Here is a 24,248-nt window from a genome sequence, read left to right on the forward strand (position 1 = left end):
GTGGTATCCAGACAAATGACAGCTTCCGCTGAGTATGAGGCAATATAGCAATGCAGAAATGGAATCAAAACTAACCTGGAAGACAAGGAAGGCCTCTGCAAACTCCACATCCAAGTGAACACAGGGCGTTTGGTCTCTTCTCTGCAGTGATTAATTTTTATTAGATTTGAAGGCCCAGCTTAAGCTTAGCCTAGAAACTGTTTCAACTGCTTATTAATGGTCTGTGCCCTCAGTAACTATCCTTGAAGAGAGGGAAACATAGACCTTTAAGAGCATCTACTCAACTCTACATTCAAAGCCACAACATTTTTATTTTATCTGTTGGTTTGGCGAAGGCTTGGGAGGGCGAGCAGTTCCTCCCTTCGTTCATTTCTTGGAATGGAAATGGAAACTAATTGCATGCTGCTCTTAAAATCAGTTTAAAAAATACTTTGAAACTTATCCCGTAAAGAAGCATAACCATAGGTGACAGTTATACCTCAAAGATTGGTCACTGGCAGTTCATTTATATTTTCTTTCCCAGTACACTCCCTCCACGCACCCATCCCCATCACCACCACCACCATTACCCCAAACAAAATACTCTACTTTTGAATTAAGGTTTGTGGAAAGGCCTGAACAGAGTAGTATAGATGAGTAAACAGTGTCACCTAGTGGACGGGAAAAGAAGAAAACCAGTGAATAGGCACAAATATAAGCTTGGACCAGCTGTCAGCTTTGGGCCACATTTCCCCCTTATTTTGATGCTCTGTTATCACCTATGAGCAAACAAGAAAGTTCCCTTAAGGAGACACCAAAAAACAACCACAAACATATAAACCAAAACCCCCATGGCTTTCCGTCTCTCGTTCTCTAGTTCCCTAATGAAGGTATCACCCAAATAAAAATAACAGCTAGCATTTAATGAGCATTTTCCATGAGTCAATATTTGCAGAGTGCTTTACCTGGGTCCTCTCACATCATCATCCAAACAGTCCAATTATTTGTTAGGGAGTTTGGGTGGCTTATTCCCAATGTCACAGAGCCTGGCTGTGATAAACCGTGCAGTAATGCCCACTAGTTAGCACCCCACACGCACAGCCCAAGGGCAAGCAAAGAGATCTTGGAGGAACAAATGTATGCAGTAACACAATAATTAGATACATAATAAGCATTTACTGTGCCCCAGACTATGTAGGGGATACAAAAAAGAACTGATACGGATCCTGACGTCCAAGAATTTATAGTCTAAAAGAAAACTTAAATTTATAGAGTACTTTCAAGTTTACATCGTACTAACCTATCTTCACAACCCTAAAAGGTAATTATGGCCCTGACTTTAGAAATAAAGTTTTATGATTCATCCAAGTTCACACAGATAAGAAGTGGCAGCTCTTCAGATTTAAAAGCAAGTTCATCACTCCATCTCATGCTGCCTCTTTCCCAAATGCAGCTGCTACAGATCCCTGTTTTATGACAAGGGGTGGAGGATGAAAACAGCAGAGAGATGACTCAGGGACTAGTCATCACGGGATCAAGGGTAGAACGTCCTTCTTTCTCCCTCTACCACTTTTAAACCACCCCCGCCCTGAAAGCAATGACAAAAAAATCAAATTTCTCAATAGATTAAATTAAAACAAACCATTTACATTCTGTATACCTCAAAAAATGAAGCTATAAGAGAACTTCCATAATCTAAAAAAGGGCATACACACAAAACAACATATAGCTAACGTCATACTTAATGGTGAGAGACAGGACACCTTTCCCCTAAGATGGTAACACTACAAAGATATCCTCTCTCATCACTCCTTTTCAAAGTCCTAGCTATTGCAATAATACCAGAAAAATAAATAAAAGATGTACTGATTAAAAAGGGAGAAATACAACTGTCTTTATTTGCAGATGACATCATTGTTAATATAAAGAACTCTGAGGAAGCTACCAAAAAACTCCTGGAACTAGTAAGTGACTTATAGCAAGGGTGCAGGAAATTAGATCAATATACAAAAGTCATTGTTTTCCTATACACTAGCCATGAACAACTTGGATATGAAATTATGAAACAATACCATTTACAATATTACCAAGAAGAACATCAACAACTTGGTCATAAATCTTAACAAAATATATACAGGAACTGCATGTGAAAAATTACCTTCAAAGGGGAGAGAAAAACCTCCTAGTACATAAAAATAGGTTAACAGAATCAGGAATAGAGTATATTCTTTATCTTTGTAAAGACTGGGGAATTCTGCCTGAGGTGAGATTCTAGATTTCAAATTCCTAGGATTAGTAGCCCATCAGAGGCTCTCTGGTCCCCTTCTCCCCTCTGTGCTCTTCTTATAGAATAAGGGAAATAAAATCAGTTGTGGCGTACTCAGAGTGCCCTAACTCACATGAAAATAACAAAGAGGGAAAAAAAAGTCAGGTTTTTCATAAAAAGCCTTAATTCTGTCAGATGGCAGAAAGAAGCAAGTACAGCATTTCTCCCGGCTCCAAGGACATGATATTGCCTTTCTTAACTTTCTTCCAGCAGTTAAGATTCCAGATCTAAAATCCTTTAAGGATCTTTTTAAATCATAGAGGTCATTTTAGCTTATTGAATGGAGCTGAGAGATACAGCTGAAGTTTCCTACTTACTTTCCATACTATCAGTACCACAAAGAAAATTCATCTGCATATATCATGCAAAATAAGAACAGGGTGGACCTTGACTTGTATGCTTTGTGTACTCTATGTGACTGTGCCAGACACTTCCCAAAGTGCTTTACACATAGTAGCTCATTTAATCCGCACAACAACCCTGTGAAGGAGGTGCTGTTATTATCCCCATCTTACATAGCTAAATATAAACTCAGAATTTTTTTTTTTAACATTGCAGAGTTTCTTTTAAAAGTTTCCCTTTGGATTCTTTAGATAGCCAACAACCAACAATATGTCAACTAAAATATCTTATAATGATTTGATTCCTTCACAATATTTCAGGAAGCTATTATTTGTAAAAAGCAAGGTATATTGGTGCTGTGGGGCCCCTTGTGTGGTGGTAGAAAGGCAGGAAGGGTGATTCGGTTGAGACACATCTCTGTAAACTCAGTGATGTGCTGGTCAGTGTTTAACAACCAGCTCTCTATTTAAATAAAAAGGGCAATGGAAGAGAAAAGAAAAAACAAAGAAAGGCCTGATTTGTAGCGTTTGCTCATTGCTGTGTGTAAGTACTCTCACCATTGCCAATTATAATGCTCACAAAGTTCCTAAAAATTTAACCAGCCAATAGGAGCTGACTCTAGCACACCACTGCAAAGCTTCTTGAAGACAGTGTTCATGACTGTTTTGCTCAGCCTAGCACCTAACACAGTGCCTAACAGTCAGTAGACACTCAATAAATATTCGTGGAATGAATGAATTAGTGAACTAATGAGATGCAATCAAGTAAATTAGGTAGAAGTATACTATCTTCCACTGGTTATAATATAACCAGGACCTTGCTGCTTCAGTGACATCCCAGTCTCTATTTATCATGATGGTCATGATTTGTGCTACAATTCTGTGGAGGGAAGGAGAGTATTATCTCAACACTGTGCTTTGTTAATCATAATGGAAGTGCTCAGAGAGATAAGACTTCTGACTCTGTGTTTCCAAAAGCAGTAAGAAAGAGACATTAGACTTGTTTTTGTGCAACTTAATCAAACATTACTAAATTTATAATTTTGAAATGTTATTATTTAAAACTCCTGTAAGAAAAAATAGCAATGTTATGTCAATCTGAAACTCTGGCTTCTAACCTTTTGAAACAATAATTGAGACAATTATTCCGATTAGGAAATTTTCTCAGAAACTCAATTGTTTCATTAGAACAAAACAGACAGGGAACTAGCTCTTCAGTACCATAGGGCAGTTTCTTCTTCCTCCTGGAAATGATTTTCTTGTACCACACATTGGACAGAATGTCAGAAGGGAACTAGATATTCATTTATTCATAAGCAAGTGAACTGATTTCAATTTGTCTAATACCAATTGTGTGCACAACCTTTAAGAGATGGAAGCAGACATCGTATAAGACCATTAAACTTTTAAATAGCAAATGAGGAAGAGTAGTAAGACCTTGACATAGCCTAAATTGAGTATCAGACCAATCTAAAGTATCTAAGCAGAGAGGCTACTGCCTTCCAGCATAGGGTTACAAGATAAAATACAGGATACCCAGTTAAATTTGAATTTCAGATAAACAATGAATCATTACTAAGTATAAGCATGTCCCCAGTAAAACTCCCAATATTACATGGGACATAGTTGTACTAAAAAATGATTTGTTGTTTACCTGAAATTTAACTTTAATGGGGTATTTGTATTTTTATTTGTAAAATCTAGCAGACTTATCCCAGGGATATGTTTGCTTGATATGACCTAAAAGGGAGCCTGATATTTTAAATAGATTCAGTATTTAAATGTAAAAGAAGTAAAGAAAAATTTGAGGTAATTATTTTATAACCTTGAGTATTAAAGCCTTTCTCAGTTACAAAATTCAGAAGTCATGGAAGAAAAGTTTGATACGATCCACTTTATAAAAATCAAAAAAATTTTTTCTGGGGAAAGAAAATAACCCATGTAAAAAACAAATGACAGCTAGGCAAAAATATTTGCTGCTTGAAACATAGAAAAAGGGTTAATCTCTCACATATATAAAGAATACCTACAAATCCATAAGAGTAAATGAAAGATTGTTTATCTGATTAAAAAGTCCACAAAGATAAACAGAGTATTCACAGAAAAGAAAATAGATATCATTCTTGAATAAGTAAAAAAAAAAAAAAAAGATGCCCAACTTCACTCACAGTAATAAAAATTAAAATTAAAATGAGATGAAGTTGAGGTTTTTTCCATCTTTGTAACAGACTGGCAGAGTTCCAGAAGCTTGATAATAAACTATATTGGCAAGACTGCAGAAAAATAATACTTTTATATTGTTGCTGGTGAGAGTATGAATTTGGTAGAATTCTTATGGAGGGCTATCAGACAGTAAGCTTCAAATATATATCACATTGACTCAGCAGTTCTACTTCTAGGAATTTATGCTACATATATACAAATGCAAAATGAATTAAGTTCAAGGATGTTACCTGCAGCATGGTTGTAATGGAAAAAATTTGTCAACAACCTAAATGTTCATCAACAGGGGACTGATTAAGTAAATTATGGTACATCCTCACAATGGAATACTATGAAAATGTAGAAAAAGAATTAAAAATGATTAATGTATTGATATGGAAAAATCTCTAGGTTATACTGATGAAAAGTAAAGGGTTTATAGGATATTAAAATTTGGGGGGATGGAGAATGAGACAGAAAAGGAATATATATTTGCACTGGTTTCTATTTGCATTTAAAAATGTATCTGATAGGATAATAAATCAATAATAGTAGTTACCTATCAGAGGGATACCTATCAGAGGGATGGTTGGATGAAAGGTGGGGAAGGAAAAAAGTCTTTTAATAAATATCTTCTATATATTTTATATTTAAAACGTGAAAAAAAATGTGAATGTATCACCAATTCAAATAATAATAAAATGAATGGATTGTATTATCCCAATCCTGATGTTATTCAAAAATAATAAGACTTAATTTTTGGATTAAGGTTACAATAATTATTGAAATTCCTTAATCCTTCTCCTTATCCCACTGTGATGAACTAATGTTCCCAGTATTGTTTTTAGTCTCAGAAGAGAGGCATAGTGATAGCACAGTCCCATGACTTGACTCAACTATCCTCAGTCCAGAACTATTACACAGTCCTTAATACTCCTCATCAAACTTTAGCCTAGGTTATCAGCAACAACAAAAATAAATAATTGCCAAGCACTGGCTGTCAGTAGCATATCATGCTAGCTTCTTTGCTTCAGAAAACCTATTAGCCCTTGCACTGGCAGGCTTAAAAGGAAGGCGTTGGGTATAAATTTTTTTAATTATTTATTTATGTATGTATTTAGGCCATGCTGCACAGCATGTGGGATCTTAGTTCCCTGACCAGGGATTGAACCCACACCCCCTGCAGTGGAAGCTTGGAGTCTTAACCACTGGACCACCAGGGAAGTCCCGGGTATAAATTTTAAAAGGTGAAAGTTGCCGTAAATGGTAGAGACAAGAACACTGGACTCCAGAAGAAAATGTAATCACCATTTTATGTCGGAGGAAAGCTCCAACTTGAGCCTTGAAAGATGAGAACTCAGAACAAGAAAAGGAGTCCAGAGGCATTTCAAATGAGGGAACATGATGAGCAAGGGCACAGACATGGAAAAAGTTGTATCATATTTAGATCAATGAGCAAACTGGGAGTTTTCCACACAAAATGTGGATTGTAGGAGAAAAAAATGGAAAAGTAGGTTAAAACGTGTAGCAGAGATTGCTGGTTGTCTGTGCCAAAATGTGTTCTCTTCCTCCCTTTTTTTAAGCAGAATACTTATTTTTAGCTAGGTACATTAACACATGGAATAAAAGGCCACATTTTCTCAGCCTCCCTTGCAGCTAGTTGTTGCCAGGTGATCAGGTTCTGGATGCATTCTATGGGATTCTGAGTAGTCTCCTTAAAATGGAGGAGGAATGCCCCCAAAACATAAACACACAAACAGGAACCAAAAGTCCATGAGGAAGAGTTTTGTTACAGACACGTAGAACAAGACAAGGAAAGATGAAGAACAGATTGTTTTCCTTTACCCCATCCAAAATACCTTGTGAAAAACAAGGCTTCAATCAGAAGACAAAAGAGTTGTTTTCTTGAGGATTTTGTGAAAAGTTGGAACACAGATAGTGCTTTTTTTCATAACCAGGTAACAAAGGGCAATACACTGAGAAAGAGGAGTTTTCTCCTAATTACTATGTGAGGCTGTGTGGTTCCAGTGGAATGGAAGCTAAGTGGGGTACTGTTTTGGCATTTCACAGGTTTTCAACCTGGGAATATACTAGAAAATAATCAACATTCTCATGAAGATTGGCAAAAAATGAGGAGTCTCTCTTACTTGGTTTCACAGATTTGGCTTTGATGGCTGTGGGCATCAAAAGGGAGATCTAGAGCAGAACTGGATAGAACTGATCATGAGCTCATGGAAGCCCCCATGAAGTCACTGAGAAGCAACTGAGTAATACCAGAAGTAACTGAGGATGACTTTGAACAGAGGGTCTAAAGACTTGTGTTATGTGGGAACATTAAAATTAGCCATTGAAATGTGAGATATTGCGATTAACATCAACTTATTTTCTCAAAGGTTACTGGGGTACAGTGACAGCCTCACTATATATGTGTCAGTGTTCCTAAGATGAGGACCCCCACTAAAGCAGCAAAGAAAAAACATAGCTAGAAAAATGATAAGGTGAGGCCCATTGATGGTGCTGAGATACCCTTTCTGGGCATGAGAAGGTGATTGATTAGTAATGGTGAATAGGAAGGGTAAATGACTAGTAGTGGTAGCCCAACCAGGAGGCAGCTGTGCTGTGGGGAAAGAGCACTGGGCTTCACTGGAAATCCAGAGCCCTGGCAAAGGGCAAGGTCTCAGAAGCCTCACAGGCCTTTCTGACATCTCAGAGAAGATGGGAATGGACCTCCACCTTGAGAAGCAGCAGTCATTTCTCTATACAAATTGGTTTACCTCTTTCCATAGTCTCTAGAAGAGGAATAACTTGAGATTTCCAGAGCCATGCCCAAACACCAGCAGGTATGAGTCATTTTCCCCATAACCCCCAGTGCAGGAAGGAGCAAAGAGTTCACCTGCTTATTCTAGTTTGTCATAGCATCTGATGAAATCGTGAGGGCCCCTGACTGCCCAGACCATCAGCTCAGGAAGGCACTACTACTTGGTTTCTGAGGACTTAGGACTCCTTAATTTTTATTTGTTTGGTGTTTTATTTGCCAGATGTGATGATCATCTTAAATCCAAGTTTTTGCTTATTAGAAATGAAAGCCATGGGACTTCCCTGGTGGTGCGGTGGTTAAGAATCTGCCTGCCAATGCAGGGGACACGGGTTCAAGCCCTGGTCTGGGAAGATCGCACGTGCCTTGGAGCAACTAAGCCCGTGCACCACAACTACTGAGCCTGTGCTCTAGAGCCCGCGAGCCACAACAACTGAGCCCATGTGCCACAACTACTGAAGCCCGCACACCTAGAGCCCATGTTCCGCAACAAGAGAAGCCACCACAATAAGAAGCTCGTGCACCGCAACGAAGAGCAGCCCCCACTGGCGGCGACTAGAGAACGCCCACGCGCAGCAACGAACACCCAATGCAGCCAAAAATTAATTAATTAATTATTTTTTTAAAAAAAGAAATGAAAACCACCATTAAGAAGGACCGTGGCATTCTAAATTCAATTTTTAATGCTTCCCTTTTTGAAGTCTGGTGTTATAAAGTTATCTATCACAAAAGGGAAGGGAGAATGGGAAGAGGAAAAGAAATGGAGGAGGGAGAACGAGAAAAGAGTTAGCAGAAAGACCATGTGTAATTGTACTTGGAAACCATAGAGAAATTTATCCCCAAGCACTACAGACTGGGTTATAAACTACTCTGCAAGTTCTGACATTATACAAGTATGACTACGTTGCCAAAGCAATATTTTTACATTCAAAATATTCTTATATTTCACGTGGACTTTGTCAAACTAAAACTAGTTATATTTCAAAAGAACTTTCTAACACTGTTCAATTTATTTAAAACAGTCAATTGACCACTTCAGACTTCTTTTAAAGGAATTCAGTATGCAAAAAAACCCAGAATATTTGATTTTCACTATTAACCTTGGCTTTAAACGCTAAGGTGGGAGAATGGGAGGAAGCAGGATTTCTCTAGTTGACTATATGTAAAGTGCTGGTGAACCAGACCAGATTAAACATGAAATCTCCTTTAATCATTCTAACCTAACATTTTCACATTCAAAGCAGAACGTTTGGCTAACCAAAGAAATCCACATATTGTTTGTGCTTTTGTAGCATCTAGGCATATTTAACCAATCATTTATTAGTGATTCACGGAAAATCTTTTAGGTCATATCTAGGTATCTAAACAACTGGAGTTGTTTTTAATAATTCATGTTGATAAACCTACTATAACCTGGTAATTGGCTTTGCCTGGTGGTAGCAATGCTGCATTTATTCTCTGGTTTGCCCTATTTTTTAAAATTTTTATTGGGGTATAATTGATTTACAATGTTGTGTTAAATTCAGGTGTACAGCAAGTGAATCTGTTATACAAATACACATATCCACTCTTTTTAGATTCTTTTTTCATATAGGCCATTACAGAGTATTGAGTGGAGTTCCCTGTGCTATACAGTAGGTCCTTATCAGTTATCTATTTTATATATAGTAGTCAATCTTAATCTTCCAATTTATCCCTTCCCCCCTTATCCCCCTGGTAACCATAAGATTGTTTTCTACATCTGTGACTCTGTTTCTGTTTTGTAAATAAGTTCATTTGTGCTTTTTAGATTCCACATATAAGCAATATCATATGATATTTGTCTTTCTCTGTCTGATTTACTTCACTCAGTTTGACAATCTCTAGGTCCATCCATGTTGCTGCAGGTGGCATTATTTTGTTCTCTTTTATGGCTGAAAAATTTAGTTTTTTGGAGGCAACTTGGCAGTATCTATCAAAAAAAAGTGTAAACACTTTGATCCAGTAATTTCAATTCCAGAAATCTAACTTACAGATACATAAGTGTGCAAGGGTGTAATTGCAAAGACGCTTAGTTACACATTATTTGTGATTGTAAAAAACAAAAGCCATTGTAAGGCCATTAACAGAGAAACTGGTAAATAAATTATAATGTATCCATACAGTAGAATATTATTCGAGTCAAAGGAATTAGGGAAATTCAGGATATATTTTTATGTTTAATATGCAAGGGGCTGAATAATTTGCTTAGTATGATCAAACTGTTTTTAAAAAGCCTATATATAAGTGTATGTATATGCATATATATGTGTACATGTATATGCATAATATATTATCATATATAAATGTATACTATTGCATATATATGCACATATATATTATCATGAATGTATACATACTTACATGTATGTATTTTCTATTTGTCTATATTTATATATAGAGAGAAAGAAAGGTCTAGAAAATATACACCAAATAGTTAAGAATGGATATCTATGGAGAGAAGAAATGGAATAGGATGATTATATAGTTAGCTGATCATCTATAGCACTAATATGTTCTCTTTCCTTCTGCCATTTTGGCCCATGTATTTCATGGGAAGATGAAATGGAATAGTGGTTAACTTGGTTCTCTATTTCTTAGCATTTGTGCCTATGCTTCTTTTCTCCCCTATGACCTCTGTGTGTGTGTGTGTGTGTGTGTGTGTGTGTGTGTAAATTGAAATTATTGAGAAACTATTGGTGAATCTGAGGTGGTAGATAGTGTTAGAGTTCATGCATCCATTTTTTTCTTGTTTCCTGTGATTTTATCATCATAGATAAGGTGTACAGCCAGGAGTAAAGATATTTTTAAATGTGAATGATGTATAATTTCTGAGGGTATTATGTTAGAATGCAGATGACTCCTTTCTCAGGTTCAAAGAAAGCCTTGAGCAAAATGTTAAGAAAGATGTGGGTTGTTTGGTGCTTCTGCTTTCAGTGCCCCTGCTCTCTTGTTGTCTTGAATGGCAGAGATTTTCAAGCAGACCCAGGTATGAATGTCAGTTCCATCAGTCACTCCATCAGTGGCTTGGGACACTCATTTAGTCTTCCAAAGCCTTAGTTTTCTACTAAATGACACAAGAGTATCCATCTAGTAGGGATTTTGTAAGGAATACGTGAGGTACTGCGTATGAGAATGCCTAGTTTACATTGCAGATGCATTAACTCTCAGCTTTAAAGCTTATTTCATTTACTGTCCTAAGTGCCAACTTCAGCCTTAGAAACCAAAGAGTAACCCAAACACAGTGTATCACTTGCATGGGTTCAGAGAGCAACATTCTGAGGAGCTAGCAGTTACCAAAGAGGTCTCTGGGCTTAGTATATGTGCCTATGGATATGCAAAAATAAGATTATGAAAGCTGCAAGTGGGAAAATCCTGAGGCCACACAGGTTGCTTAATCTTTGTGCTAAATAACTTCAATCCCCGGGGAGTGGCAGGGAGGAAAAACAACTACTCACTCTTGCTAGCAACCCAACTGTCGGGGTGTGTGTGAGTTCATGTGAATGCCAGCTTTACTGGGAAAATGGATTGGGGTTGACCTGGAGAGACACTGAAAAATGGCTGCCTTCCTGGAGCTCTTACTGCAGACCTCTGCAGTCTTTTTTCCTTTTGTTAATTAAAAAGCTAAACTCCTGCCTCAATCCCATGATTTCCACAGTGGGCCCTACAAAAAACTGCAAAAAAAAAAACAAAAACAAAAACCCTGAGGACTCCTTAAGCTAAGGTTTTTTATATGTATATAAATTTATTTATTTTTGGCTGCGTTGGGCCTTTGATGCTGCCCACGGGCTTTTCTCTAGTTGTGGCGAGCCTAGCCGGGGCTACTGTTCATTGCTGTGCGCGGGCTCCTCATCGCGGTGACTTCTCTTGTTGCACGGGCTCTAGGCACGCGGACTTCAGTAGTTGTGGCACACAGGCTTAGTTGCTCTGAGGCATGTGGGATCTTCCCGGTCCAGGGCTCACACCCGTGTCCCCTGCATTGGCAGGCAGATTCTTAACCACTGCGCCACCAGGGAAGCCCTTTATGCTAAGACTTTTAGAATTGCTTGCTCTCCAAAACCAATGTGGGATAGAACGGGTGTGAGGGAGATGGGTTGTGAATGGATAGAAATACAGGTATAACTCCCTTGTATAAAATTATTGCATAATGGAACTTTTTGCAAGACCTGAGAATATATGACATAAAAGCAATATTCCAAATCAAAGCACTTCATTTGTCAAAGTCACTGAAATAGTTGTTTAAAACACACACGCGCTCACATGCGCACGCACACACACATACTGTTTTCTAAAGTGTGATGTTTTCTGCCTCAGCCTTTTCTTCTCACTTGGCAGCCCTGTTGTGTACACGATCTCTACAGGAATGCAGAAAAACCACCTGAGGGAGAAAATTACTAATCACTAAAAATTACTAATCACGCTCTCACACTAAACAAATCCCACCGGGAGGTTTTTAGTTACACGTCGGGATATGAGTTCTTTTTTTTTCCTCTCAGGTTAATGATACAAAGGCATACAAAATAAAAAAAAGGAAGCATGTCACATCTTAATATGCATTAGCAGGGATATTTTTACATGATAACATCTAAGTCTCAGTCCAAAATAAAGGCAAAGTAGACTGAAAGTCTCTAATGCCCACCGCTGGGTCTCTCAGAAAGAAAAGAGGTTGGAGAGAGAATCATACTTCCCACAGCATTGAATACAGTGCCTATCATCGCCCGGCGGTGGCCCCTATCATTTACTGTAACATCCAGTGACCTTATTTTCACATGATATTCAATTCACAAGCTCATCAGGTGCCTGTCATATATTATTTCATTAAATAGACCAGTGTGTTATTTATGGCAGTCCCCACCAATTTATATCATATTTTCATACTGTTTATCTTATACTTGTTTATCTTTTACTGTTTCTTTAGTCCATTGTAAATAGCCTAGGCCCATGTACCTACTTAGCTGATCAGAAGTTGAGCGTATCCAATTCAATGGTCATATTACAAATGAGAGAAATTAGTAGAAGCAGTAGAATTCAGGGTTTCTTTCATTTGAGTGCCCCTTGGGTTCTTTTTTCTTCTTTATTATTATTTTTTTGGCTGATTATGAAACATAACACCATTCATCATAAAAAAAATTTTTTAAGCAAGTCAGAAGTGTATAAAATACAAAGTCCTTCTACAATACCCCCCTTTTCCAAAGACCATTATACACAAATAAATTCTTCATGTATATAATATAAATCTATGTATAAATATAAATATATCCCTCCAATTGGAATAATATTAAACATATAGTTCCATGATTTACTTTTCACTGAACAATATATTCTAGATTCCTTTCTATATCAGTAAATACAGAGTTACATCCTCCTTTTGAACAGCCACTGAGTATTTATCCCATTTGGGGGTCATTTTGTAATTCATTTAAATAATTTCCTATTAGTGGGCATGTAGCTTATCCCCCATTTTTCAGTCTTTTTAATAAAGCTGAGATGAACAATCTTATAAATATATCTTTGAATACTTTTCTAAGTTTCTCCTGAGAATAAATTTCTAGAAAAGGGGTCACTTCATCCAAATGCATGACATTTTTAATTTTGAAATATGTTGACAATATAGCTTATGGGAAAAGTTGATTCAACATACCCACATTCGCACAAACACCACATATTCTACAACAAAAAAACATTCTAACTGACAAAGCATTTGAGTCCCAAAACTCCAAAATCTAAACCCCTTGTTTTGCATGCCGCACCAGCACCTAAAATGCCAGTAGTAACCGTGTGCTATGTTCATTCAGTTCTTCTTTAGTGTGTGGTGAAAATACTGAAACATTACATTCTGGGTTGAGAGAAAAAGTGATTCAACCCCAAAGAAAAATTAGCTCCATCTGGGGGCAGTCCACCTCTGACCCTTGTCTCTAACAGTGCATGGGGTTAACTGGATGGAGTCTCTCGATCTTTCATTTTCTGTGACAGTGTCAAGGAAGAGGAGCCACCTGAGAAAGAAAATGTAGAAAGGGCACACCTCAGACAGGAGGGGGAAGAGGGGGTGGTAGGTGTGTGTGCACATGCACACATGTTAAAATTCTACTTCCCTGTGACATTTGGCTTTCTAATTCCATTTTGGCACCCAGAGTAATTAAGCAACATCTGCTAAGTACCCTGTCAAAGGTGTTCCTTCCCTCGTCCCAGCCCCTACCTCCACCTATCCGGGCTTTGGTTTTCTCCCCTCTTTATTTGGAGGCTTTTTGAGGCCTCCCAGTCACCACCTGTGTGGCAAAACCAGCCTTCCCTCAAGATCAGTCGCTCTGCAACAGTGCACAGGTGTGTCGAGGAGCAATCTCGGCATTCTTGCTTTTCACTTAGGCAGAAAGAAAACAAAAAGGCAGAAGATTAAGTTATACCCCGGTACAAACAGGTGAGAGAGAGAACACAGGCGAAGCCATGTAAGCTAGAACCATATTTAGATAAATGTTGCTGGAGGGTTCCTGGTGATGTAATTGGGATCAAAATACCTTAAAAGTAAACAACTACAGAGACACAGAAACCTGACTTTTGTGGAACAGCACCAATTCATTTTAGTTGTTATGGAAGCGGCAAGTCTATGGTAAATACGATTATATTATTGGAGGGGAAGAGACTAGAATTGACATGTATTGAGTACACCTACTATGTGCCATGTAGTATTTATGCCAAGACTTTAGGTATTTTTCTTGGAAAGTTGCACTTTGTCTCTAAGGCACAGAGTTCATGAATCTATAAAAATAAGCCTCTCTGGGGAGTTCCCTGATGGTCTAGTTGTTAGGATTCTGCGCTTTCACTGCCGTGGCCTGGGTTCAGTCCCTGGTCAGGGAACTGAGATCCCACAAGCCACAGGGCACAGCCAAGATTTAAAAAAAAAAAAAAGCTCTCTCATTTCTTCTCCTGTCCCTCACCACTTTGCTGGCAGTTCTTGATACCTCAGATCTGCTATCTTTCAGTGTGGAAACACTTCTCTAATCCTGGCTCTCTCTCACACACGAACACACGCGGTGATAATAAATATGAAAATGCTCCATTCTTAGGAGAGCACTCACAAACCCAAGGATCACTGAGCCCTGTCAATATAATGTGTAAATCCAAGGAGATAATAACTACAATATTATGTCGCATTGAAGAAAGGCAAATTAAAACCCTTAAAGAGGAAAGAATTTTTTCAGTAGAGGATGGCAGGCTTCTTCCTCCTCTCTCCTTCTCTCTCTCTCTCTTTCCTTCTAAAGGTCTGATTCCCATGTTGCAATAACATTTCCACAACCCTGGGCAATTGAAACACTTGTCCTTAGCTACAGCGTATTACTCATTCTGTGGGTTAAGTTTTCTCAGGCATTGGCATGCCAAGACATCAAAAATCACAGAGAAAAGGCCAGAGCATTTAATTTTTCCTATGCCTACTGGAAGAAAAAATATCTTAAGTAAACAACCTCAGCCAACTTGAATAATTAATAGCAATGTTTTTTTGTTTTTTTTTTTTTAATAGCAATGTTTTAAAGAGGCTTCCCATTCAAGGGAAACTCATAGTTGGTTTTGCTACTGGGTTTTTATCTCTGAATATGGAGATGCTGATAGCAAAACTGACATAAAACCACTTCTGGCAGAAATGTTCTCTTGCTACCTGAATGTTTGCTGCCTGTACACGTTAGGAGAGTGTAGGTGGCCTTAGCTCAGAGGTGGAAAATTGAGGAGCATAAACTCACAGGTTTCCAGGATGCTGCTGCCAACTAATGAAAAATGGCCTGAACATGGTCCTCCGCAGCTCTTAGAGCTGCTGCTGAACCATGACAGGCCATAGAACTGAGCAGAATTGGTGGCGGAGGGAGGGGTGGAAGAAGGGCATAGCACCATGGTTAGGAGCACAAGCACCGAGACTACCTGGGTTCATATCCCAGCTTAGCTCCTTACAAACACTGTGGCCTTGGGCAAGTTATTTAACCCCTTTAAGTTACTATCTCTTCTTCTGTAAAATGAGCACAGGAATAGGACCTTCTTCTTGAGTTTGCTGCTGTAATTGAATGGGACAATGCCTGTAATGCTGTTAGCTGCACAGTGCCAGGGTCAGTGCTTGATGAAAAGCAGCAGTTGGCATTGCCAGCCAGTGTGCACCTCTGCCACCTACCAGCCCTCCCATTGCCAGACCCAACTGATTTAGAGAAAGAAGTTGGTTTCCCATGCAGCCCAGCCCCACTGGCCTCTATTCACCCCATCTTTGCTTTACCCCAGCCCTGCCCTTCCCCGCCCTGCATCCCCAGGCAGCCTAGGTAAGTCTCGGTAGAAGGCTCCAGACAAGCCAGTCCTGAACACCAGACCAACTGGATAGTGAGGCCAAGGGCCAAAACCAAAGCCTTGACCCACAAACCCAGGACGAAAACTGCTGCTCTTGCCAGCAAAAGGCAGGGGCTTGCAAACTAGGAGAAAGGGAAGTGGAAGCAAATAAGTGTGCCCCAACAAGATCTTGCCAGGCAGCTAAGTAAGAAGTTTATCAGGGTTCTGTTCACAACAACAAGCCCAACAAACAAAAACAAACAAACTTCCACATAAGGGTAGAATGGAGCAAAGGCAAGGCAAGGTGCCCAGGTCACCTGCTCTAGGGTTTCTGAGACACAGAGAGAGTGGCTGGAAAAGTAAAAAACAGCAAAAGGAGATGAGCAGAGAGAAGGGACTTGAGAATGTCACATTTTCACCAGTTCTGCCCCCATTCAGCTCACACAGAATTCTGCATTCAGTTGGGGATGGGGGGAGCCTGCAAGAGAAGAGACAGACGAACACTGGGATGTGTCCAGGAGGTGGCAAACAGGCTAAAGGGGAGTCCCACACTGTGTAGGAAGAGGGACAGAGAAAAGATTTCAAAGTGTCCTAGAAAGGAGGCATCTCAGATGTGATATCAGCCTTCTCTGAATTGTTGACGTTTTCCCAGCTAGACCACTTTGTCTCTGTGCCTCCAAAGAGCAGAGTTAGGCTTGGTGTGTAGAGCTTACAGGCAGGCAAATTTCAGCAAAATATAAGGAAGGTATAACCAGCTGACCTCCAAAATTGTAGTGGGAGCGTTGAACTATTCTGGCTGTTGTCAAGGAGATGGTGGAAATCTTACTGGCAGGATTCCTGACTGGATGGGAGGTGGGGAAGGGGGGGATGAAAGGACCTCTGACCCTGAGGTCCCTTTCCATTCTGCATGGTAAAACAGGGAGAGTCAGTGAGCACAGCCACAGCCATTTTTCTTCAGAATTAATACCAATTTATGTTTCCTCCTCTCCTCCCATCACTTGATTTCTTTTCTAAATAAGTAAATGGGACATAACTGATTTCTATCCCTCAGATTCAGTAACATTTAGAGGCTGATTATTAGCTCACTGAAAACACTGGATTACTTCTCTCTTTCTCTCTTTCTCTCTCTCTCTTTCTCTCATGTGTCAGAAACAGGGAAAACAAAAAATAATTTTTAGAACACATTTTTAAAACATCAAGATTCAACTACATATTTTTTCTATTTTCCATATAAGAAACAAAACTAAAAGGCACATACACTGGAAAATGTTGTTTGAAACACATGGGACAAAAGGATAGTGTCTTAATGTATGAAGAGTTCATAGAAATCAATATGGAGATGATCAGAGCGATAGAAAAGAATGCAAAGGGGATGCATAGAAAATACTCAAAATTATATATATTTATATTGAGATATATATTAAGCTATATGTGTAGATATATATATATACATATATATCCAACAAATATATGGGAAAATGTTCGGACTCACAAGTAAAGACATGCCAGTTAAAACAATAATTAGATAGTATGTTGTGCCTATAATGCTAGTTTCTACTATTTTTTAAATCAAATATCCAAACCGATCTGGATCCCCATTTTTTTTTTTGAGGAACAGACACAATGAAATTTATATACAAGGGTATTTGCTTCAGGGGGAGAGGATTTCTGACCTCCTTCCCAACCTCTCTTTAGACAGGAATAATTGGCAGTGGAGAAGTGCAATCATAGCATGATTACTCATTTGAGATGGGTTCATTGGACAGACCCTCTTCTGGTCTTCAGTTGTAGTAAAGACCAGAAGCTGATTTTTGCAGAGAGATTTCTTGCAAGGAAGCATCACATATTTTATTTCCTGAAATGTAAAATTTATCTTTCTGAGAAAGGTGCAGATAGATATTGGTGAGACATACTTTAAAATAGTAGATAAGAGTCACAACTTCCTACTTCCAGATCTTTGCAAGAGAGAGGTAAATATCATAAAATGTATGGTAAGTGACAGGGCCCTTTAGGCCTGTAATAGGAAATCTAGCCAAGGGTCTCTGAAAACACAATTTCCAATAGCTAATTTCTCTTGTATATTGCTTGTAATATAAATAAAAAATTTTAAAAACACTATCATTCTATTTTGATGTCTGTGAAAAGCTTATGTGAAAAGTTTTGTTTAGGAAAAACTCTAAGCACTAACTAAAAATATCTTAGAATTTAATATTATATGCTTTCCTTGCCCCCATCACTGAAAAAAAGTCAGGAGTAACTAAGTGGAAGACAGAGAGAAAACATTGTAATGAGGAAGGCATGGAAAGGAGGGTGAACAATCTTCTCTGAAGAGGGTATAACTGGAATAGGGGGACTGAGATAAAGGTCAAGAAGGCAGATATGGTAGGTTTAAAAAAAAAAGTAAGAAACAAAGATGTAAAAAAGGGCTAAAACAATCTTGAGAAAGAAGAACAAAGCTGGAGGTATCATGTTCCCTGATTTCAAACTATACTACAAAGCTATAGTAATTAAAACAATATGGTACTTGCACAAAAACAGACACACACAGATCAGTGGAACAGAACTGAGAGCCCAGAAATAAACCCACAGATTTATGGGCAATTAATTTATGACAAAAAAGCAAAGAACATACAATGGAGAAAAGATACTCTTCAATAAATGGTGTTGAGAAAATTGGATAGCCACATGCAAAAAAATGAAACTAGACCACTATCTTACACCATACACAAAAATTAACTCAAAATGGGTTAAAGACTTGAATGTAAGACTTGAAACCATAAAATTCCTAGAAGAAAACATTGGCAGTAACCTCACTGACATAGGTCTTAGCAATGCTTTTGCAGCTCTGACTCCAAAGGCAAGGGAAACAAAAGCAAAAATAAATAAATGGACCTATATCAAACTAAAAATCTTCTGCACAGCAAGGGAAACCATCACCAAAATGAAAAGGCAACCCACTGAATGGGAGAAGATATTTTCAAATCGTACATCTGATAGGGGGTTAATATCCAAAATATTTAAAGAATGCCTACAACTCAACAACAAAAAAAAAAACTTAATTAAAAAGGGGCAAAGGATCTGAATAGACAACTTTCCAAAGAAGACATAAAGATGAATAACAGGCACATGAAAAGATGTTCAACATAACTTGTTATTAGGGAAATGCAAATCAAAACCACAGTGAGATATCATCTTGCCCATGTTAGAATGGCTATTATTGAAAAGACAAGAAATAATAAATGTTGGAGAGGATGTGGAGAAAACAGAACCCTTATACACACTGTTCATGGGACTATAAATTGGTGCAGCCACTATGAAAAACAGTATGGAGATTCCTCAAAAAATTAAGAATAAAAGTATCATAAGATCAAACTATTCCATTTCTAGGTATTTATCCAAAGAACACAGTGGAGAAAACAGAACCCTTGTACACACTGTTCATGGGACTATAAATTGGTGCAGCTACTATGAAAAACAGTATGGAGATTCCTCAAAAAATTAAGAATAAAAGTATCATAAGATCAAACTATTCCATTTCTAGGTATTTATCCAAAGAACACAAAAACACTAATGCAAAAAGATATATGCACCCCTATGCTCGTTGCAGCATTAGTTACAATAGTCAAGATATGGAAAAACCTAAATGTCCATCAATGGATGAATGGGTAAAGAAGATGTGGTATGTATACACAATGGAATACTGCTCAGCCATAAAAAAGAATGAGATCCTGCCATTTGTGATAACATGGATGGACCTTGAAAGTATTACTCTAAGTGAAATAAGCCAGATGGAGAAAGACAAATACCATGTGATTTCACTTATATGTGGAATCCTAAAAAAGCCAAACAGGGGCTTCCCTGGTGGCGCAGTGGTTGAGAGTCTGCCTGCCGATGCAGGGGACACGGGTTTGTGCCCCGGTCTGGGAAGATCCCACATGCCGTGGAGCGGCTGGGCCCGTGAGCCATGGCCGCTGAGCCTGCGCGTACGGAGCCTGTGCTCTGCAACGGGAGAGGCCACAACAGTGAGAGGCCCATGTACCACAAACAAAAAAAAAAGCCAAACAAATGAAAAAACAAAATAAAATGAAAACAAACTCAGAGATCAGACTAGTGGTTACCAGAGGGCAGAGGAGTTGCATGGGTGGGAAAAATGGGCAAAGAGGGTCAACTGTACGGTGATGGGTGGTATCTAGAATTGTGGTGGTGATCACTTTGTGTATACAGATGTCGTATTATAATGCCGTACACCTGCAACTTATGTAATTAAAAAATATTAAAAAGGAAAGTAGAAGTAGGGGTGGGAAAGTTAGAAGGAAGAAGAAAATGGTGGGGGTGGGGGAGTGGAATTCAGTACAACAGCTGAAGGAGTGTCTTTCTTAGAGCTCCTCTCTGATCAGCTAGTCTTCTGGATGTTCATCTCCTTGAAGGCAGGAAAATGGTCCACTTTTTAAAAATATTCCAACAGTCATTGTTTATTGAAACTTGTCAATTGAAAATGAACTTAGAGAACATTGAAGTTGTCTTTGTTTTTGTTTTTAAATTTTAATAACTTTTTGTTATTGCAAAATACATTAATTTTAGGAAATTTAGAGAATACAGAGGAAACAAAAGGAGTAAACTAAAATCCACTTTTACCTACCTCTCACAGATAACACTGTTAAGCTTAGGGATAAAGCTTTCTGTCTTTTTTCTATTGTTTTTGTTTACAAAATGAGGGCTGAAACCAATGAGCAATATCTGAATGTTGTACAGTAGTATTTCAGATACATTTTTAAAAGGAAAGGTAGAAGCCATTTGACATTTTCTAGATTTTCCAATGGTATGAAAGTTTCAATTCACTGTTTCTTTAAAAGGAGCGCGGGTGGGAGGAATCAATCCTGATTTTGTCAAGAGGTAGCACAAGGGGATAGGTAGCCAAAAAAAAAAAAACAGAAGAAGAAAGGAAATTTGTGTAATTCAGAACATGAGTAAACTACCTTGAATTAGCAAAGGATATAACATATAAATTACTTGCAGTTGATATTTTTAAAGTAGCTTGCTATTTGCATAAAACAAATGTATAATTGGTTAAGCAAATGCCATTACTTTACAGAGTTTCCAGGGTCACAGTTTTCATTTCAATAATTATTAGAGACTGTACTGCATCCTAATACTTTTTTCCAAACCAGTCTAAGGCCATCAGGACAAACATCCCCCCAAAATGACATCTAAACTGAGACCTTAGAGATATGTAGAGAGATGTGAGGAAGCTCACAGGTGGGTCCGGGGCTATGATAGCAAAGAAAAAAGCATTCCAAGCATATAGAAGGAATAGCGTGTTTGAGAGGGAAGAGATCATGTCACATTCTAAAACCTAAAAGGGTACAGCCTGGGTGGATGTGAAGTTCCAGGATGATACGGCAGGACGTGAGGCTGGAAAGGTGAGTCAAATCCGGCAGCGTCACACCTAGACCCTAACCAGGCTGCCACAGCACTTGTTCCCGGGGAAGTGCTAGTCATAGAAGCCATTTCTTTGTGAGTCTTAGGGAATAATATTTATAGGGATAGCCCCTGATCTGGAGCCTTCCACAGTGTAGCACTCTACCAGGAAGCTTACTGTTGCCCCCAGCGTGTGCCTCCTGCAAATGCTATCAAGTCGGTCAAAATCAACTAGCAAGTGGAATAGCCAGCACTTCCACAGCACTTACTATGTTCCACTCTTGTGCTAAGAACTGTGCGTGGATTGACTCATTTCATCTTCACAATAACAATATGAGATAGATGCTGTTAGTAGGCCCACTTTACTGATGAGAAAACTAAGACACAGAGAAGTTAAGTAACTTGGCCAAGGGCACAAAGCCGGCAAGCGGCAGACGCAGGCAGTTTGGCTCCAGCAGCCCTCCTTTCAAGGATAACCCCACATACCCTCTTCATGGGCATTAAGTGCCTTCCATAAGGCCTGCACTTTGCATCGGTGTGTGTCCAACAAAGCATCGTGGGGCATGTGCCCAGGTGACAAGAAGCCTCAGTCAGTATTCTGCTACAGGAGACAAAACTACACAGCAAGTCCTTTAGCCAAGTAGTTCAGGAATTCAGCAATAGATGTGCCTTACTCAGTGGCAGTGAGGTAATACCCATTCCCTCTGGTATTTGTAGAATGCATCGTCATTTACGAATCACTTCGCCGCCGTGCCTCGAGGTCATGGCTGTCACCACAACCCTGTGAAGCCACAAAGACAAGATTCTCCTGAGGATCAGACTCTGCGGAGGGAAGTGACTGCCAAGGGCGCTAGCAGGGGACCCTGACTCATGGCAGACACTAAGGCATCTCACAGCGCCTGGTTGGACTCTTGGCTCGCTCAGTTTTAGCTACTTGATTTGCTAATTATGTGACCTCTCTGCCTCAATTCCTCACCTCGAAAATAGGAAGAATACTATCTGCAATATACAGTTGTTGTGAAGACTCAATGAGGTAACAGAAGACAAACGTCACTCAACAAGTTCTGTGTTTCCTTTCTCCTGTCAACTGCATGTATCTGCTCATGAAGAAGGTGTATGTCACATTCATTCTTTAAATTGAATCATTTAGATGTCGGTATATAAAGAACAAATGTGGTAGCATGAATATTCAACACCCCCCTTCTTTCTCTCCCACCATGATTTTCACAAATTCTGATTTTCTGTTTGGGGTTTTTTAAGGTAGGTTGCTTAAAGTATAGCCTCCGGGAAGTGTGCAGGTAGGAGGGTCGAGGGCACAAAATCCCCACCGTATTTCTGAAGACAACAAAGTATATAACTGTGGCTTGCTCAAATCTTCTGTCCAGAAACAGCCAGAGAAGGAGGGGACTTGCTCCAGGATCCCTCCTCAGGGCAGCACCAGACCCTTGGCTTCAGGAAGTGAAGCCCAGACCAACATGCAGGCCATCGGATCACACTCTGTTCTTCCCCAGGCGCCAGGGACTCCGTTGTCCCCAGAAGCATAAACGTCTGCACACAGGGTAAGGTGCTCCCCTAGAGCATCTAAGCCCCCGAGGACAAACATCGCCATCCAGCCACCGGCCCTGGGGCTTCATTCCGGCAGCTGCAGCTGCAGAAGTGTGTTCTGTGTTCCCCTGCTGAAGCAACTGGCAGAAAATGCTGGAAATTGGGGAAATTCACCATCACCTCAAAAAACATATAAGGAAAAAATATATATCATGCTTTTTGTGAAACAATTTCAGAAGCTGAAATGTCTGAGGAAGAAAATGAATCTCTGAATAGAAGCCTGTAGTGGGGAGAGAATGGAAGGAAAAGGCCAAATTTTGAAAATAAGCGCATTTCTTTCCTTTCTTTTAAACACTGCCTGTTCAAGTAAGAATAAGCAGTCTCCAAGAGCATCCTCCCCTCGGCTCTTCCTAGGGCCTCTAAATCCTGGGGGGAAGAGATGGTGTAGTTTGCTTTGCATCTTTCTGCTGTTTTTCTGCGGCATTTGATTGCGCTGGTGGTGTTTACCTCACCAAAGGCGGCCTAGTTCAGGCCAGAGGGGAGGAAAGCCAGTGAAAAGAACTCCATGGGCTAGAAGGTGAGCAGGCTGGATGCCAAACAGTGGAAGGCTTTTCAGAGGCAATCAGTAAGAAGCAGTGGTAGCTTTGGCTACAGAGGATGCAGTGTTCATTGAGGGATGGTTAGACTAGGCACAAGGGACAGCCAACCTTTGGCTAAGGACAAGGACTTCATTATCTTAGGGGGTGGGCCCACAAATAGATGGCCTCCCTTGCCCCTGCCTCAACTGGAGCTCAGTTCACCCTGCTCTGAAGGAGCCAGAGGAGAACATCACTTAGGAAAAGACCCAGAAGATTTGTAATGGGCTATCACATTTCATCCTCCACCACCCCACATCCCACAGCCTCTTTAAAGCTCTCTTCTCTATATCCCACTCTTCCCAGGAAGCTTTTTCACATCCTCCAGGTCAGAGGATCCTTCTGGGTCTCTCTTATCAAGCTGTTTCAATTCATTGGTAGCAATTCACGATGCTGTATTTTAAGTATCTTTTGACTTGTCTCTCTCCTCTCCCTGGCTCTAACTTCCTTAAAAGCAAGAACTGGCTTGTTCACTGTTGTATCCCTGCACCACACTGTGGACGCTCGATAATTATTGGTTGAAGGTTGAAATCTGAAAAAAGAAAGGGAGATGTTAGACACATACTTACCAGGTAGGTGCCCTCAATAGGTAGTTCCTACCCATAACCTGCGCCCATTCTTTGCTTACCCTGGAATGCTTTGGTTCATTCAGATGGAAGGAAAATGTTAATCTA

General features: G+C 39.4%; 1 pseudogene; it reads left to right on the forward strand.

The window, feature by feature from the left end:
* LOC112414771 (uncharacterized) overlaps window positions 1–22,261 on the forward strand; it is a 108,858-nt pseudogene extending 86,597 nt beyond the window's left edge.
* The last annotated feature ends 1,987 nt before the right edge of the window (window positions 22,262–24,248 follow it).

Source organism: Neophocaena asiaeorientalis, unplaced genomic scaffold (genome assembly GCF_003031525.2).
Source record: "Neophocaena asiaeorientalis asiaeorientalis breed wild unplaced genomic scaffold, Neophocaena_asiaeorientalis_V1.1 scaffold225, whole genome shotgun sequence".
Classification (NCBI taxonomy): Eukaryota; Metazoa; Chordata; class Mammalia; order Artiodactyla; family Phocoenidae; genus Neophocaena; species Neophocaena asiaeorientalis.